This window comes from Desmodus rotundus, chromosome 10 (genome assembly GCF_022682495.2).
Source record: "Desmodus rotundus isolate HL8 chromosome 10, HLdesRot8A.1, whole genome shotgun sequence".
Lineage (NCBI taxonomy): Eukaryota > Metazoa > Chordata > Mammalia > Chiroptera > Phyllostomidae > Desmodus > Desmodus rotundus.
The window spans coordinates 87,637,908-87,657,836 of NC_071396.1; positions in this window are offsets into that span (position 1 = coordinate 87,637,908).

The window sequence follows — 19,929 nt, forward strand, 5'->3', positions numbered from 1 at the left end:
TGTGGTTCTGAAGTGGGGAAAAGGACCACGCGGTTCTGAAGGAGAGTAGAGAGGACCATGAGGTTTTGGAGTGCTTCTTCTTGCCACACGGCTTAGGCAGCAGGAGAGACTTTGCAGCCATAGAGAAAGGGGAGAGAGGACTCTTGCTGGTGGGCCATGAGAAGGTGCCACATGGCTTTGGATTAACTGGAGATCGCAGCAGCCACACAGCTGATGGTGCCGGGAGCCTGAATCACGGACTTCTTCTTTTCCTGAGACACGGTACCCCAGACTGGGCACAGGGAGAGGGAAGGACTGTGCATCTGTGGGTATTCTAGAGGACTTTAGTATCTTATTGAAGACATTAGATCATTATTCTAAGTTTGTGTAACTTTTGAATAAACAATTCCTTTCCTTTTCACCAGTCTCTGGCATTGGGAGATGTCTTTCCTCTGGCGGCAGGCATTGCGAACCTAGCAGGTGGGCGTGGGGAAAGGAACCTCCAGAGACAGAAAGGGGGAATCCTTTCTGTAATAATTTATCGTGAAGGAACCACCCCCTTCCTCTGCTCTGTAACACTTTCACCATTTTTCTTCCCGGCAAAGTCTTTCCTGCTGCCTAAGCTGCGTGGCAACAAGGAACACTCCAAAACCAAGTGGTCCTCTCCCTTCTCCCCCAGAACCACATGATCCTCTCTCTTCTCCTTCAGAACCACGTGGTCCTCTGTTTCTATTGCTGCTGCGCCTGGGTTTAAATCTCAGCACCCGTCTTCCTCTGCAGCCCCATTTCCGACACCTCCTACAATCAGTTACACCTGCCAGCATTCCCTATTCTTCCAGCTTTACTGGGCTGCCATAGTAAGTCTGGGCAGGTGTGGCCCCATGGCATGGAGCCAATCTTCTCCAAGCTGTCACACAGGTGCTGTAACCAGGGGGAGTTGCCTCCCAGTTACATCCTGGGTGGAAGTCACTCGCATCTCCCTGGCTCAAAGCAGGACCACAGCTATTTAACATATCCATGAAACCAGTTAAATGTTATAGATATGTTAAATGACCGTGCCTGGGGTTAGCTGCACAGCTGTTGCTATACAAAACAGCTCTGAATGGCCTCTGTTCCCTGTGTCCCTTCCCCCAGCTCAGGCTTGTGGGGGTGAGTACATCCTATATATATTTTTCTAATGTTTCCTGGACACCTTGAATTCTGGACCCCATTATAAATCCCTATTTCCCCCCCTCTTGGCTGCACCCTGTTTCATTCACTCTATAGTCTGTATGGAAACATAAAGAACACTTCTTCATTTCTACCTCCTCTCTCATCCCATTCCTCTGGGAGGTGCTAACTGCTTTTGGTACTTTGTTGTGTAACTTTCCAACGCTCTATGTGTTTATATATGTAAATAAAGATACATATTTTTATAAATACAAATATTCATACAAATTCTAAACCTAAATGGAATCATCTATCTATATGCAATTCTAATGAGTTGCTTAATTTATTGCTCACCCATGTACCTTGCCGATGCTTCCTTCTCAGTTGTCTTCATTCTTTTTTGTTCCACAGTGTCCTCTAATATGAACTTCATGATTTATTTAAGCAATATGTTACTGATAGGCATTTAGCTTGTTTTCAATTTTTCCCTGTGGCAAAGAGCATCTTGATACTATAGTTTTAGATAAAGTATGCATTTCTCTGTAGAACAGGTTAAAAAAAATCCTAATTTTGAAAAAAAAATGGATTGAGACTCAAAAAGATTCTATTTACATTTCATCAAAATATATAATATGTGCTAATGCCCCTTTCCCCATAATCAGTGTTATCGTTTTCTGTTTGCAAAATTTATGTGTGGAAAAAAACGATATTTCATTATTCTTTAAAAATACATTTTCTTGGTTGCTAGTGAGGTTAATTATCTTTTTTATATAATTGGTCATTTTATGTTTTCGAGTCTATTTTTATTGCTCCAAAGAAGTCATTTATCTCATTTCTATTCCTCATTAGTTAGAATTAAATCAGTTTGACTTCCACTGAATTTTTCCTAACCATCAAACACCTAAGCCAAGTAATATGAAAGTGTTAAGTGAGTTAAATAATCAATTGATCAATATGTATTCACTAGTCAATTAATGCCTCTAGTCTGTGCTGGATATTGTTGGGAATACAGCTCTGGCTTTTATAAAGCTTATATGATCTTTTAGGGTGATGAGACTCAAACTGTAATCAATGACAGTACCTGTGTTTACTAGACCCCAAGGGCTCTGGAGGTAGGAGGAGCTGGAAGAAGCTTACTGAAAGAGTTATAGGTGGGTTCAACATTGGAAGGGAGGTGTTGGGAGGAAGAGAGTACATTTCAGACTAGGGAAAATAGTGTGAGCAAAGTGGGTACATTTTGGCTTTTAGAGATTAGCAAGGAGGGCAGCTATCTTGAAGCAGAGATTATGGACACCTACAGGAGTCCGTGAATTCTTGGGCTGCTTTTATTACTCTCCTCAGCCCCATCGTACACACAGTGATTACTGTTAGGATATCCACTGTGAGGGCTTTGCCATTCTTGTCCACTCTTGCCTTGGCCTGCCTTTGTGAGTACCAGGGTTCAGGAGGACAAATAAGGATGGGAAAAGGCTCTGCCCCTTAAAGCTCCATTGGATCCCCCAGGAAGCTGCTGGTTTGGGGACCTGCCTGATTGCAGCCCCCAAAGCCTCATCATTTTGTCCAGAGGTGCCATTACTGCAATTACAATCCAAACCCAGAGTCAATTACTCACTGTGTGAATCACCCCCAAAAGATTGCTTTTTCCTTTTCCATTAGTATCACACATAATTGCGCTCTGTATGGTTCCGAAACTCTTATTCCTGCCTTCAGTGTCCACGAGGATCTGGGTGATTATAGAGTCCCTTCATCTCCTGTCACTGACCTCATTGGCACTTTCCATAAGGTTCTTTTACTATTTTCTTCATTAATAATACATCCACCTCCTACCATTAATTTTTCAGCTCCTTGTGAGGAAAAAAATCACTGTGTTTTCCCTGCTGATTTTTCCATATGTTCATTTGCTGCCCTTTTTTTTTTCTGTTTCCTTATTGATGGGGAATGTTAACACTCACATATCCTAGAGTTGTGGGGTGTGTTGATTTTGACAGCTCTGTGCAGGTCTCAGTCCCTCCTGCTTCTTGGCCCTCAAGATTACTGAGACAGGATGACCCGGGGCATGGCCTCTCTCTGGCTTTCTCGCTGGCTCAATCCCAAGCTGCAGCTAACCCCTTCTCTCACTCTTCTCTTGCTATTGTGTATGGCCATTCCATGTATTACCTGCCCTTGAGACTTATTAAATGGGATTAACCAATTCATCATAAATAATTTAATAGCTGCCAACTACCACAACATGAGTTAACAAAGATAAGAGTCACGCTGGGCCCTCAGCAGCAAGAGAGATGGAGAATGAGAAGAGTCTGGGGCAGGGAAGGGTACAAACCTAGCTAGATGAAGGAAGGGGGCAGTCAGTCTGCCATCTGAAGGTCTGTAGGGACTCCATTCCATATTTTCACCAGAACTTCTATGCAAAAGGCCCAGTCTGGTTAAAAAAAATCATTAGGAGGGAATTTCAGGCTGCGGTGGTATTTTAAGAAAGTCAAAATAGTAGTAACTCTTAGAGAAAGTTCACTTGGAACACAGCTGCCAGTAGAGGAGTACATGGTGGAATGAAGATTTCAAAAGGCAGCCAGAGCAGGGACAGGACACCACACAGTGTGTGAAAATTCTAGACAAGCAGATAAGGTTTCAGTTCAGGGGCCCAGGGCCCATGACCTAGAAACTCAAGGCAAAGGACTGTCACTGAGACTGAGCACACAGAGCAGGGCCTTCTACGGAGGCATTTAGGGGATGCAAGGGTACTTAGCACAACCAAGTCTAGCGTCACTTAGGAGTTTTATGATATTTTCCCCCCACAACTAATGTCCCGCTTTATTTCAATAGGGTTTGCTGTGTTTTGGTTCTTGTAAATTGCCTTTATTGAATCTTTTCAATTTAGTTTCCATGGAAGAAATAATTATATTTCTTTTGCATGCATAATTTTATTGGTTTTCATATTAGTTAATTAAAATGTGTCATTATAATAAAAAGCCCCAAATGGCAGAAATATGCTTGGTCATAAACACAACTGACTCTTGGTGAGTATGGAACTTGTGGGTAGAAGCAGAAGTACACAGGCAAACGAGAGAATCACCTCCCAGTCAAATGCTTTTAGAATGTTTTGGATGTAAGACAGAACTCCTGTTAATCCCCAGTGCAAGGCTAGTGTTATCCACTGTCTCTCACTATATTGTCAACCAGAATAAGAAGAGTATAAGGTCCTGAAAGATAAGGGATCAAGAGTTCAAAAAGGGAATGTGGCTTAAAATTAAGAATAATAGGATTTGCTTAAAATCTTATATTTTTATATACCTACATGTGTGTGTGCACATGCACGCACAGATGTGTTTGTGTTGAAAAGAAATAACTTACATTCTTTGTAAAGGCAACTGCAAGCAAAGTGGTGAAGTTACAGACCAGCCTGCAGTGAGTTAAAGTGTCTAAATGGCAAGGTGATTAACGTTTCAGGTGCAAACTATTCCAAAGAATTAGGTACCTGGGTAAAGCGGAATGATATAGAGTTTAATGGACAAGCAAGGGGAGATCAAGACAGATTTTTTTTTTAACATAAAGAAGACAAGATCATGTTCATAGTTGAAAGTTCATTGATAGAGAGGGATGTTGGAAGATGAAGGAGAAATATTGGGTTGGCCCAAAAGTTCGTTGAGTTTTTTCTGTATGATGGCTCTAGTAGTACTTAGTTGTCTTTAACTTCATTCAAAACAATTTTGTTAGATTGTATTGTGACAGCTGTCATATTGGCATGAATTTAAAAAAACTTATCAAAATTTTGGTGAATTTTTGTGCAGCCATTTTAATATTGAAGATGAAAGAAGTTATGCAATGTTTTCAGCATATTGTGCTTTATTATTTTAAGAAAGGTAAAAACACAACTGAAACACAAAAAAAACCATTTGTGCAGTGTATAGAGAAAGTGCTGTGACCAATCAAATGTGTCAAAAGTGGTTTTCAAAGTTTCTGGTACTATTGACATTTTGGCCAAATCTGCTATGGGGCTGTCTGATGCATTGGAAGACATTTAGCAGCACCCCTGGCCCCTGCCCACTAGAAGCCAATAGTGGGAGATAGCTGACATACCCCAAATATCCAAATCAATAAAGTTATTGGTGAAAATGAAAAATGTGTCTTTTATTTTATGGAAAAAACTAAATGGACTTTTTGGTCAACCCAATAGAATGGAGTGAGGTGGCAGAGAATATAAGGCAGATTATACAAATATTAGCACCCCAGATAAGCAGGAGGAGTTCTAAGACAAAAAGCAGGAATATATAGAGACAGTAGACAGGTTTCTGCAACCTCTTCAAGAAGAGAATCTATAGATATATAGATAGGACAATGTTAACAATGTTTTCAATGCAATGTGGTTATTGGAGGAAAAATATGTACAGTAGTAATATAAGTGAGGAGATAAAAACTGTTTAGGTGTATCAAGAAAGGCTTACCAGATAGCATAAGATTGAAATATAAACTGAACTATGGAAAGGGATTTTCCAGACAAACTAATGGGTATGGAATTCTGGACAGAGGATTAACAGGTGGAGTCTCTCAAAAGTGGAAAATGCGGTTTCAATTAGAGGTTTGGGGCAGCTTCTGAACAGGGTACTTGGAGGATGGGCAATGAAGTGGACAAGTCAACAGGGACATCTTATTTTTATTTTTTTCTTTTTAAATTAAATGCATTGGGGGTGACACTGGTTAATAAGATCATATAGGTTTCAAGTGTGTATTGCATTGTGTTGATCCAAAATCAACTCATCTTCCATCACCGTGTACTTCACCCTCTTTACCTTTTACTATCCCCACCCCCTACCCTCTGGTAACCATGATACTGTTGTTTGAGTCTATGAGTTTTTGTTCGTTTGTTTTTCTTGTTTATTTATTTGTTGCTTTCTTAAATTTTTATGTTTATGTGTATAGTAAGGAGATTTGATTTTTCCCTATAGGTTGGGGACCTCTGTCCAGCATTGATTTTTGGAAAATCTGATTCGCATCTATCATGAAGTCCTGTATGCGATGCAATGAAAGTCGACACATCATGTCCATAGCACTCTTCCTGGGGCATCTGTTTTAGTCCCCTGTTCTGAGGAGACCTTTCTGCAGCAACTTAAGGAGACATGGAGGATGTGCAGCATATAGCAGCATATGCAACAGAGGCCCTTGGTGCATAATTTAGGCCTAATGAGAATTCTCAAAAGTATTTTTTCCTGTTTAGAAAATAAAGTCAAAAGGATGTACAGAGTTAAAATGTACAGGCTACCTTTATGTTCAATAAGGCATTGTTAATTTTCAGAAAGCAGAAAGAAAGGGAAAAATAACAAGGTGGCTTCTGCCTGAGATCCCAAGGCAGAGGTAAAAGGCTGTGAGAGAAGATAAATATGAGCTATCAGCAGAGAAGGAGAATTGCTCCCCTTAACCCAGCCGGGCAGAATGGGTCCTAAGGAAAGAAGGGTTTAGTAAGACTTTCTGAAGCTTCTAAGGCTTCTGTGAGTTTTCTTTCCTTTCTTTTCTTTTCTTTTTTTTTTTTTTTAAACATCGACCAGAAAGCTTTGTTGTCTAGGAAAGGGTAAAAGGATGTCTGGCTGAATTGAAATTGACAAAACTAGGCAACTCAGAGAGGGCAGTCTTGGGAGCAGCCTTTAACCACAAAAGAGATATTGAAGGCGAAGCAATCGATAGAGCTGGAGCGGACACAGGAGGCAGATGATGAAACCCATCAAATTCGATCACCGGGCAGGAGTGGTCAGCGTCAGCTTCCTCAGGAAGGGTCACTTGATGTCAGCCTCCATTCAGTGGCTTTCACCTCTCCTGCTGATTGCGTCCTTAGGATCATCAAATTTGAGTGTTGCGAGGGAACAGGCGTGCTGCCTGTTCCAAACTGCTTTCTGGGACTGGAATCCCTTTTCCTGTGGCCTCTACAAATGGATTTCCTGGATTCATAGGTCACAGAGCTGCCCACTCAACTGTCTAGAGTTCTCCACAGGTGTGACCCCTCTTCCTAAAGACACATCCATTCATTCATTCATTTATTCAATCATAATGTATTCCTAGCTATTGTAGGTTTTAGGAAATTTGGCCATAAATCCTTCCCAGGTTCTCCCATCAAGATTTGGAGTCTATTTCCCCCGAGTTACCACTTGATTTGGCCCAAAAGAACAGCAAGTGTGGGAAACATGGAGAGAAGCCCTGACTGCTCCATTTATCCCAGCCATGTGTGGACTCAGACACAGGTGCAAATGCAGTGGACAGCTTGGGGACGTGAATGAGCTCAGCTGAGCTCAGCCCCAAATGCTGACCCACAGGGTCTTTAGCAGACAAAGGGCTCAAAGTAAACATTTTAAGACAGTAAGTTTTGGGGAAGTTTATTATGTAACACCAGGTAACTGATGCCCTCTAAGGATAAATTTAGGAAGGCTCAAAGTGGAAAAGATACAGATATCCCTTCTACTCTGTCTCTCAGGGCTACAGAAGTTCCCCCAAAAGTTTAAGGAGAATATAACTATCTTAAAATTGTCCTAATAAATAGTCTAAGAACATCAAGAATTTAATCTTAGCATTCAGACAAAACTCTGTGTAAATGTCAATTGCACTTAGAAAACATCTAAGGGAGTGAAGTGCTCTCTGTCCCTGGAAGGATGAGGTGGTAGGTACATGCCTGCAGCCGAGTGGGATGCATTGAGCTATGAACTTGAAAATGTGATTGGGGTCACCCTCTTCCTCTCCTTTCACTGTTTCCCTTTTCAAACAATCCTTGGGTTATAATTTGGCTTCCTGTATATACTTGTTCACAGAAGAGAACATGCTTATCCATAAACACTGACATCCATCTATTTAATAGTTATATTTCTCATTGTAAATTAATGAATTGGGCTTCTGTGTTTCATAGATTGTCTCTGTAAGCTTGATTAATGCATTTGTTGTGCTACCAGTCTGATTTCAATCCTGTAAGCCTCGGGTGCAGAGAATGGTATTTCACCAAACATATGCTCTTTGCCCTTAAGTGCCAACCAGATACCTCAACTGACAATACTTGACCTCATTTGCTCATTTGTGCCTTTCCTTCAAACTGCAGCACAGCTCAGGTCCCCTGATGCCCAACCCAATGCTTTCACTTCTCCATGTGGTTAATGTTAATACTAGATAATATTTCTTTAGGGCTCACTAGGTACCAGGTATTGCTGTAAGGGCTTTACAAGTATCATCTCATCCAAACCTCACAGTGACCCTAAGAGTAATATTTATTGTGATTTACCAGAGAGATTTACTAACTTTCACATAGGTAATACGAAGAACAGGGCTGGGATTCAGACCTAGGAGATGTGATTCAGAATGCTTGCCTATGATTACCAAGCCACCTTGTCCAGTTAGGATGACCTATCTTTTTTCATGACTCTTTTCTTTCGGAAGAAATGCAGAGCATCTCTACACGTCTGCAAGATTAAGCCCAAAGTCCTCTCTATGACTAAAAGTCCTCTCTAATCTGATATTGACCTATTGATAGAACTTCAGCTCCTATGTTTCATTTAACCTTAACAATCAATTACTTGACATGTTTAATATGCCATACATAAGGCTCCATACTGATGGAGAAATAAAAGTTTATAACCTAAATAGGCAGAGGAAATGCAAATCTGTGAAAATATAACTAGCAAAACTAGGCAGAAAGTAAATGATACTGTGAACACTTGCAGCATAAGAAAGTCTCTCTTGAATTGGGGATACTTATGACTTAGAGAGAAGATAGGCCATACATAAGGTCACCTCACTGAGAATTGTGCTAGATTGAGAGGGAGGAAAAATAATTTATTACAAATAAGAACGGTATAAGCAAAGACGAGATCTTAAAAGAACCATGGTCATTCTGAGGAACAGAAAATGCCTGAGTATGATAAGAGCAAGGAGCATGATTGCGATTCATATGAAAAAAAATAGATTGCAGCTGGATTGTAGACAGGTTAAGATATTTCAACTTGAAGTGGTAAATCTGGTCTAAGAAGAGAAATTATATACTGTGATTTTAATCTATTCACAGTGAGTTGATGGTTGAAGCCTTGAGAGTTGTGGGGATCTTCAATATGGCATTGTGAAACTGGTTAGTGTTTGAGAGAACTAACCCTTTGGTGCCCTGTTCTTACCTGGTATCCCAGAAGCTCTGGTGGAGAATAATGGCATGTCACAGGCACTAACTTGGTGTCCCCAAGGTACACTCTGAGTTGCAGCATTTACTTGAAATGCACCTTAATCGATGGTTTCCAGGGTCACATATGTTTGTGACAGACATGGGACATCCCCCATTAAATGTTTTTAACACTCAAGAAAATATTAAAACTTCTTCTGCAAAAAAACATCTTTAGCTCTATTTAGTGTACTTATTGTTATGGAATTTCCCTTGACTCCTGTAGCCACTGTTACGATCACCTGGGTCAGTCTCTCTTCTGTTGAAGTTTTGGAAATTTTCCATTGAATTGATATTCTTTCTTCAATCAATGCCACAATATATCTTCTTCCTTTAGGGGAGAATAGATAAAGCACAGAACTAGCAACGGGGCAGCTGAGCTCTGGCCCTCAGGACCGACCAGTAGCATAGCTTTATATGAATGATGGAGCTGGATCAACATTTTCTCACAGGTTAAGTGGGGCTGATGACTTCTGACTTTTCTTTGAAGGACATCACACGACCGTATTGAGCTAACATAGTGATAGTTTATGTATAGAGGGACAGTTAGTAGTTTTACACACTGAATTTTTAGTCTGAATACTGGACCAGGTTAAGAGTGTGTTAATGTTATAACTATATAATGTTTGGTACCATTTCCTCTGGACCTAAGTGACCAGAAAGAGCATGGCATTAGTTTTGGCCCCTAAATTTGAGTAATCTGAGAAAATAAGGCTAAGAATAAGGAAATATATTCCTACCATCAGTTACCCTAAAAATGATCTGTGCAAAGGTCCTTGAGTCGGGCACCTGAGAAAAGGGTTCTGGTGAGAGCTGGGGGATGAACTGTGTTGCCTGGGGCAAGTCAGGTCCCTTCTGTTTGCTACAGTTTTATGACTTCCGGAAAAAGGATTTTAGACTATACCAGGATCAAAGTCCCCTCTAGATCTCACACTGTATGAGTGTTTCAGTGCACAAAACCATCACTCTACTCTCATGAACATAAAGAAGGGACACATTAAGGAGTGATGGAGGATTTGAAACCCTGCATTTTTCTGAGGTGACATTGTGATCTTACCTCTTTCCTCACAAGTAAAAATCTTTTCTTACAGCAAAGAGTCCAGATTTTGCTTTCGAGTGTTTTTATGATTGGAGCTTTTTATGATTAATATTCTGATAAGTCTTCAAAGCTCTTCTCCAGTGATTTCAGTACCTTCTTTGGGCCATTTGTCTGCTTTTAGCATCTTTCTTGATTTCTGTGTACCAGTGTTGAATTCACCTCCTAACCATAGAGGACCTACCACATTAATTTCTGAGCTGCAGAAATCAGGGACCACCATGCTCTGGCTGGCTGATCTAAAACCCCAAAGAGGCAAACACCTTCTCCAGATCCCCAAATAAAGAAAAGTAGAAGCTGGTTTTGGCAGCTGAAATGTAAGCATGACCTCAACTTCTCTTTCATGGTTTTTTTTTTCCCTTCTGGGATAAATTTCCAACAGGCGAATAGTTGGGGAAGTTGGAGAGGAATTAGAAAGATGGGAATATAAAGTGCAAAGGGTGTGGCTTCGTGGATAAAAGTATTTAGGGGAGGATCTAGTTAGGAAAATGTGCCAAATTTAGGAGACGTAGCAAATTTTTTATATTTTATTGTTGATTCACTTGTACTGAGAAATCCACTCATGGAGTCAGCAGTGAGATAGTCAACCAAACCCCAGGAATGCCAATATGTCAAAAGGAAACCTTTTCCCTTCAGCAAATAAAATATTAAGAGGGCTCAACGAAAGCCAGTGGGAAGTGGCCTGGAGAAGGAGATGAAAAATTAATTTTAATGCATGGGAGACTAAGTAATTCACTTATTTCACAACCTCAATCAATTTTAATATTTTAATATTTAATGCAAATGTGGTGCCTCTCCAATAATATTTTAAAAGTTGTTTCTCCCTTTTTGGCTTTTGTCCTACGAGTACTTTCTATTTTCTTAGCCATTTTTCCTAGTGTTTTGATAGGGAGGTTTCAGCAGATTTCACTTTACTCAAGGCGAGAAGTTACCCTCTCCTCTCCTCATCATTTTTAAAAGTTATAAGATTACTAAATATGAAAGCAAAGGCAGCAGGAAAGACCCCAAACCAGAAGGCAGGTTGATTTTTGGAGAGGCCACAGACCGCCAAGAGGCTCTCAAGTCTTTCGGGACAGGCCATTGTGTGGAGAGCAAAATGGAGTCATTTAGTCATTAGTTCCTCAAATATCAGCCCAAGAGAGGAAGCTGTCTGCATTTCTCCACAATTTAGACACTTATCTTACAAATTCACCATGCTCGGTGATTTCTGAACAATGCCAGCTGTTAGGGAGCCATTTCCCTGGCATTTTCCCCATAATTTGATTTGAAAGGGAAAGATTAAACTCAGTCCGACCCAGAACTGTCAGCCTAGTGACCTCAAAGAGTTTGACAAGAAAAAAAAAGCAAAAAAAATAAAATAACCCTCAGAAAACCTTGCAGCCTCTTAGATGAAGAAATCACCTGTGCCTGTGCAGTAAGGAGTAACAGTCAGGCACATACCATAGGCCAGAGAATGAATGTGGATAGGATCAGCCACAGAGACATCTCCTCCCAGAAACATGAATCAAAGTGAAGGCTAAACTCATTGTCCTTCTTCATGGCCAACTTTTGGGTACTGTTAATTTTAGGAAGAAAGATTAGACTGCATTTAAATGTTGATCAGCTGGTATGAGTATCTTAGCATTTCAAAAATACAGTAGTTATAACAACTAAGTGGTCTACAGTACAGTGATGCCTCTTCCAGTTTAGTAAGAATCATTCTATTTTCTTTCCCAGAATATCAGAATATTTACACTTTGTCGAGTGCTTATTTTACTTAATCCTCCCTTCACAAGCATGATTTAGATGATAATCTTACCTTTGCTTCTCCGGTAAGGTCATTGTTTCTTAGAAAGTTTAACTCACTCAAAGTGAAACGGCTAGTACATGCTAGAGCTGGGTTTTGGTCCAGCTTTAAATCCTGGAGTTTTAAGTTACTGTGCTATGCATTGTCCTTGCAGAAAGCAATGGAGAAATGTTCTAAAAATTCTACTTCAGTAATATGTTTTTTCACTTATACTATTGCTCATAGGTTTTCAAAATTTAAGCACTTTAACATATCCTCCTTGAGCTTGGTCTCATTGGCCTTCTGCCCTGGGTTCTATCTCAAGTTCAGTAGAGGACACTTTGGAGAGGCCACTGTTGCCTATGTTAATACCACCCTCTTAATTTAGGAGCAAATCCCAAATATTTCTAATTTCTTTTTATAATTAAGTCAGTGTTTAATATCAAGAAATGTAATATATATACATAACATAACAAGTTACTTCAATTTAGAAATAATCCAATTCCCCTTATCTCACAGATGTAGAGCTAAACTTAGACACTAAGTTCCCCAGAGTTACAAAGCTCATTGGTGGCCAAGCCAGAGCTCGATCCAGGGCTTCCATACACCAATCTAATATTTGTTCCAGTGTTACATTTCAAAAGTTTTAATACTTTTATTTTACAGCCCTTCTTAGAGTAATGAAATATATGTGTATGTGTATATACACATGCATATGCATATATATGTTTATTTGGGGGGGACCCCCTAAAAATGGAATTATCTTCTGGCAGGCAGGCCCCTTTTAAGTATAGGCTTCCCCTGCTAATGAGGGTTCTATGAACCCATCTGTATCAGTGTACCAGTTGGCGTCATTGTGAGAGGCTACATTCTACTTCAATGAATTTTTCTTGAAGACTCTTTCAATGTGTTTGACCATTTCATGGTGAGTGAATTACACGTACACCTGCCTACATTGTTCTGAGTGTTCGGCAGTTTTTGACCAAAAATGGCATGACCCCTGTGCCCCACCCTCCCTATTCACCTGATCTCACCCCAAGCAACTTTTTTGTTTGTTTGTTTCTCTGGATGAAAAAAGTCCTCAAAGGGAAACGTATGGCAATGTGGAAGAGGTGAAACAAAAAACAGCAGAAGCACTAAAAGGCATCACAATCGACAAGTTCAAAACCTATTTTGAGCAGTGGAAAAACATTTTGATAGGTGTATTGCATCAAACGGAGACTACTTTGGAGGTGACTGAAGTTTAACCATGTAAGAGTAAATCCACAATTTTTCATAAGTAAATTCTGGTTTTTGGGGAGTGCCCCCTACTACACTTGTTTATAACTACATATGTGTGTGTGTTTATATATGTTTATATACATGTATATACACACATATACATACACACATATACATACAAATATACATCTATGTTGGCAGCAAAATGGCACCAGGTGTCAGACCTTGGTTTAGCAACCTTGGTACTTCAGTTCTGGCTAAGAAAGAATTCAGAGCCAATACTCAAACTATAAGAGAAAGTTTATTTAGAAAGTCACAGAGGTAGAAGAAGTGAGCTGTGGAAGAAATGGGCTCAGGAAACAAGTTACAGAGGCAAAGAGGGCCCTTGGAACTTAGAAGAGAAAAAGGTAAAGGTAACGACCTATGGAGGAAGAGGGGGAGGGGAAAGAGAAAGGTGTAGATGTGCTCCCAGGAGGATATATATCTGGAGATCCCAGTAGAATATTCACCGGGTTTCCAGATGTGTCCTTCCAGGGTCATGGTCTCCACTGATTGGTTGGTACCAGAGCAGGGGTCATTAGTCAATGCCTCTGGTGCTGACATCAGCCATGGCATCACTTGTCTGGCTTTTCTGCTTTTCTGGGTCTGGAGCAGAAACACAACTGAGCCCTAAATGTTATCCCTATGGATTAATGCTTCAGGGAGTGGTCTTATAAGAGCCCACATGGGAGTCTCATGAGGCCACTCTTCTGCTTCTTGGTTCTCCTCTAGGAAGGTCTGCCACATGACTAGTGACATGCCAGGGGAGGAAAGGTCAAGGGAGGGTCCTAACCACATGACCAGCAGTCTGAAAGGTCATGGGGTCTAAACCCCATGATATGCTAGGAGAGGAAATGTTATCCTTGTTTTCCCAGCTTTGTTTATTGTTGGGCACTGGTGGCTTTCTGCCCTGGTGTCCTGTACCTGACCCATCGTCCTTGTTCTGCTCATTTGTCTAACTGCCTACCACATATATATGTCCATATATGTATATAAAGTAGTAATATTTATCATTTATATTGACACTCATTTTTTCTTTTAACTTCATCCTTTTTTAATGCAACATTTCATGTCTTCTATTTCTTTTTTGACAGTTGAGACAAAGTTTCCCTGATCTTACATTCACATCTGTGCCTAGGACAGTTCTGACAAAACATTATGTTTCTCATTAATTATTTAATGAGTGGTTAATTCTCTTTTAGAATAATTTGTTTTCATTTTTAGTTTTAAATTTCTCAGTATGTCATTTTTATTATTTCCTATCTATTTATTTTTTATTAGTAGACTCCATAGGCCTCAACCTCAGAGGTCATCTTGTTGTGTTGAGACACTGAAACCCTTATTTCAAAAGCAACTGGGGCTCCGTAGAATTTGGTTCTAATAGCTCATTTGATATTGCTGCAAGATACTCAATCTAAATTTCCATTCCCATATGTAGTATGCCTCGCGATGATCAAAAGTAATGAAACTGCAATAAAAAACAGAAATGCTTGGCTTAAGACCCAAGGGGGTGCCTCTGTCTTCATTTTGAGCTCTTTGAACTTGGTGTGAGGAATTGGAGAGTTAGTGGGAAAGGACAGACCCACAGGAAGTGGGCAATCTGGAAAGCATTAGGGTAAGAGGATATGAAAAAGAAGGATATTGGAGAGAGACTCTAGACCTTAATGGGGGTTTACATTTACTTGGATTCCTAAGTATTTCTTTATTAAGCAATGGCTAAAGATAGAATTTTGTCTTTCAGAATTCCCAGAGATTGAAAGGCAGGTTAACAACCAACACAGCACAAATCATTCTGCCTAGGGGAAAATGTGTGTTTATATGTGTTCGTGTATGTGTGTGTATTACATAAACAATATTCTTTATTCATTTACCTGCTTTGTACTTGGAAGGACATAATATGGCTTATAGGGATTCATAGACTACAACAACAGAAGACATTAAGAATAGGTAAGAAATAAAAATAAACAACAGAGGAGATTGAAAAGGAAGCTAAGAACGATGCACGTATAAAATGCATGTCATTAAAAAAGCATACATTTGATCTAGGTAGGTTCATAGAAATATAGTGTCTAAGTGTTCTTATGTTCACTAGTGTGTTCACATGTTCGACAAAATTTTTTATGTGCCTTGTTTTTGAACACTTACAAAACATAGTCCCTGTCCTGTAGGATCTGGTAGTCTAGATGAGAAAACAAAATCTATCCAATGGAAGTAAGTGAAGTTGACTCTTGTATGTACAATGTCCTCACACATGCTCCTTCTCACTCAAACCTCAGTCTTTGCTTCTGGTTACACATCTGCCGTTTGTGCTCACTTACCTCCCATCCTTGTGGAAGTTCACTAGCAGTAACAAGTATGTTCTGTCTTGTCAATTCTCATTCAAGGCATTCCTTCAGATCAACAGAAGGTTCAGAGTATCCCCTTTATCATCACAAATTGGAGGGTGCCTTCACCAATTTTTTATATCATTTGTTATATTTTTGTTGTTATTTTTCTTTTGAACGAAGTCTTGTTCTGCCCCAGTTTTTTTCCCCTCCCAGATCCTTCCTACCACTACATTATCTTTGACCTTGGCAGCACATCCCTATATTACAACCTTTGTCATTTCTATCACTCTCAATGGCTGCCTGTGCTCTTACCTCCTGGGGTTTTACTCTCATTTAACTTTGACACATGTCTTCATTATCCCACTGAGAGGAACTCCAGGGGCCTAGAATGAACTTCTGGAAATGGCTCATACAGTTTCCCAGAGGTGGTAACAATTGGTCAATGCAAATTTTACAGAAGCGAGAACTGTTAGATCTTGAGTTAGGACAGCTGTGAGGCACTCTTGATACTCACTGATGAGAAGGAAGCCAGTCCTGGGCATAGACCAGGGCTGGGAGAAGTTGAGTTAACCATAGGGACCCAAGAGGGGCAGACTGTCTTCTTAAGGCCCAGGGTTTAGAGGTGCGTAAAACGAGCTTGGAAGTTTTCCCTCCTCTCGAACTTTTTGGAATAGGTTGTGAAGGATAGGTACTAGTTCTTTGAATATTTGAATATTTGGTAACATTTGCCTGTGAAGCCATCTGCTCTAGGTCTTTTGTTTGCTGGGAGTTTTTATTACTACTTCATTTTCATTAGTTGTAATTTGTCTGTTCAGGTTTTCTGATTCTTCCTGATTCAGTTTTGGAAGATTGTTTGCTTCTAGGAATTGGTCCATTTCACCGAGATTGTGCAGTTTGTTGGCATATAGTTGTTCGTATTATTTTCTTACAATCCTTTGTATTTCTATGATGTCAGTTATTACTTCTTCTATTTCATTTCTAATTTTGTTTATTTGGGTCCTTTCTCTATTTTCCTTTATGTCTGGTTAAAGGTTCGTCAATCTTGTTTATATTTTCAAAGAACCAGCTATTGGTTCCATTGATCTTTTGTATCAATTTTTTCCCAGTCTCTGTGTCATTTATTTCCACTCTGATATGTATTATCTCCTTCCTTCTACTTATTCTGAGCTTTGTTTGTTGTTCTTTTTCTAGTTCTTCTAGGTGTAGGGTGAGATTGTTCATTTGAGATTTTTATTACTTCTTGCTAGGCTTATAATGCTATGAACTTCCCTCTCAGGACTGCTTTTTCTATGTTCCATAGCTTTTGAGTTATGGGGTCATTTTCATTTGTTTCCAGGTAATTTTTAAATTTCTTTCTTGATCTCATTGTTAAACCATTTGTTGTTTAATAACATGCTATTTAGCCCTCATGTGTTTGAATGTTTTCACTTTTTTTTTTTTACTGTATTTATTTCCAGGTTCATACAACTGTGGTCAGAGATGATGCTTGATATGATTTCAATCTTCTCAAATTTATTGAGACTTATTTTGTGTCCTAATATATGGTCTATCTTTGAAAATGTTCCATGTGTACTTGACAAAAATGTATACTCTGCTGCTTTGGGATTAAATGTTCTGTAAAAATCAATTAAAACCATCAGATCTGTGTTTCACTTGAGGATGCTGTTGCCTTGTTGATGTTTTGTCGGTAAGATCTATCCATTGACGACAGCGGGTATTAAAATCCCTGCTATGATGATATTGCTGTCTATCTCTCCTTCAGTGTACACTGAGATTTTCTTAATATACTCAGGTGCTCCTATGTTGGGTGCACATACGTTTATGAGGGTTATATCCTTTTGTTGGATTGATACCTTTAGCATTATGTAGTGATCGTCCTTGCCTCTTGTTATGGCCTTTGTTTTGAAGTCTATTTTGTCAGGTATAAATATTACTCCCCCAGCTTTTTTTCCATTCCCATTTGCATGGAAAATTTCTCCATCTCTTATTCAGTCTGTGTGTATCTTTTGTTCTGAGGTGGGTCTCTTGTAGACAGCATATATATGGGTCATGTTTTCTTATCCATTCTGCTATTCTATATCTTTGATTGGAAGATTTAATCAGTTTACATTTGAGTTTATTTTTGATAGGTACTTATTTATTGCCATTTTACTCTTTATACATATGCCTCCCCCCCACCCCCCATTTCTTCTTCTTCCTATAGCAGGCCCTTTAATATTTCTTGCAATACTGGTTTGGTGGTTTTTCTTTTTTTTTCTGTTGTTGTTGTTTGTCTGGGAAACTGTATTTCATTTGCAATGTTAAATGATAGCCTTACTAGATAGAGTATTTGCTTTCCTCACTGAATATTTCATGCCAGTTCTTTCTGACCTGAAGTATTTCTGTTAAGAAATCAGCTGATAGCCTTATGGGAATTCCCTTGTAGGCAACAGTCTTTCTCTTGCTGCCTTTAAGAACTTCTCTTTGTCTTTAAACTTTACTATTTTAATTATGATCTGTCTTCTTGGTGTGGGTGTCTTTGGGTTCATCTTGATTGGGACTCTCCGTGCTTCCTGAACTTATGTGACTTTTTTCTTCACCAGATTAGGAAAGTATTCAGCCATTATTTCTTCAGACAGGTTCTTTATCTCACTCTTCTCCTTCTGGTACTTCTATGATGCAAGTGTTCTTATGCTTGATGTTGTCCCAAAAGTCCCTTAGGCTTTCCTTATTTTTAAAAATTATCTTTTGTTTTTGATGCTCTCCTTGGGTACTTACTGTTATCTTGTCCTCTAAATTGCTGATTCACTCCTCTGCTTCATACATAGTGATATTGATTCCTTCTAGTGCATTCTTTATTACAGATAGGGAAGACTAAGTCTCCTTGAGGTCCTCCTTCACCTCTCAGCTACTCTGCCTCCCTCTAAGATTGCTTGGTCTTCCTCCAGGGTCTTCTGAAGAAAGACTGTAGAGTGGGTCCAGGCTGAATAGGAAACACAGCCCCTTCCACAGGTTGAAAGGACAGGGTTACCAGTGCTGGGAGGGACAGGGCTAGCATGTCCCCTACTGGGGGATCATGCAGGCAGACACTCAATGAGTGGAAAGTGGCCTCTGCTCCAGAGCCAAAGCGCTTGGTCTCTTTCAGAGTTTCCAACTATAGTTCCTCCAATAGGGATGTGCCCCAGGTTCAGTTTGGGTGCAACCATTCATCCCCTCTGCAGGAGCAAGTTCAGCTACCTCAGGCTCCGAGAGAAAGATCAAAACAGTCTCGCATTGCAGGTGATGCTGGCCCAGCCTGCAGAAAGTGGCTAAGCACTTTTTCCCAGTCCCATACAATAGCCTGTGAGGGATTCACACTTTAAATGTCCTAGCTTTGAGCTGCTCTCCTTTACCCTTGTCAAACTGAGCCTAGCAGGGTGGGGTATCCAGGACTTGGCAGGGCTGATCCAAACAGTCTCCCACTGGGCCGGTGCCTATAAGCCTGTAAGAGAGGTGCAGAAACATTTTCCGTTTCCCAGAGTAGCATATTCTGAGTGCACTCGGGAGAAAGGAGTGGCCCTCCCTGCCTACCTCCCCTCCTCCACAATGTAGCCACACACACCAGCATCCACCTGTCTGGTTCTGAGACAAAAGTTTCCCCAGGAGACATGGTCCAAAATTCCTAGCTTTGCATGGCACTCTGGTCCTCTTCTTGGCTGAACTCGGTAGGACAAAGCTGGACAAGTGATTCAACAGGTTGGGGGAGAGGTGATGACTTTGTGCTTGAGATTGGGGACACTGGCCCTCATTCTAAAGCCACACAATTTACTTATTGTCTGGGTCTCCATCAAGAGCCTCCCCAGAAAAAGAGGGCCCCAAAAGTCACTGCTGGGTGCCGCCAATGGAGCCTTCTGCAGGAACTGAGTATGGCAGAGTGGCCTCACCAGCAGTTGGAGATTGGGTAGTGCCCTCCCCAGGCTGATGCTACAACAATTAGAGTGATCATCACTGGGAAGGTGGCATCTGGGTCTCCCAGGCTGACTGAATCCCCACTGATGCTCACCACCAGATGTTATGCAGGCTTCTCTTCCAGTGTCTGCTGCTCTGGGTTGGTGATCCTTGCAAGGGGTTGAGACCCCATGCTCCTGGGAGGAGGGAGTGGGTGTGAGGGCTAGCTCATTCCATGACTCTGTCCTTCTTAACAGTCTGTATATGGTTTCTTCTG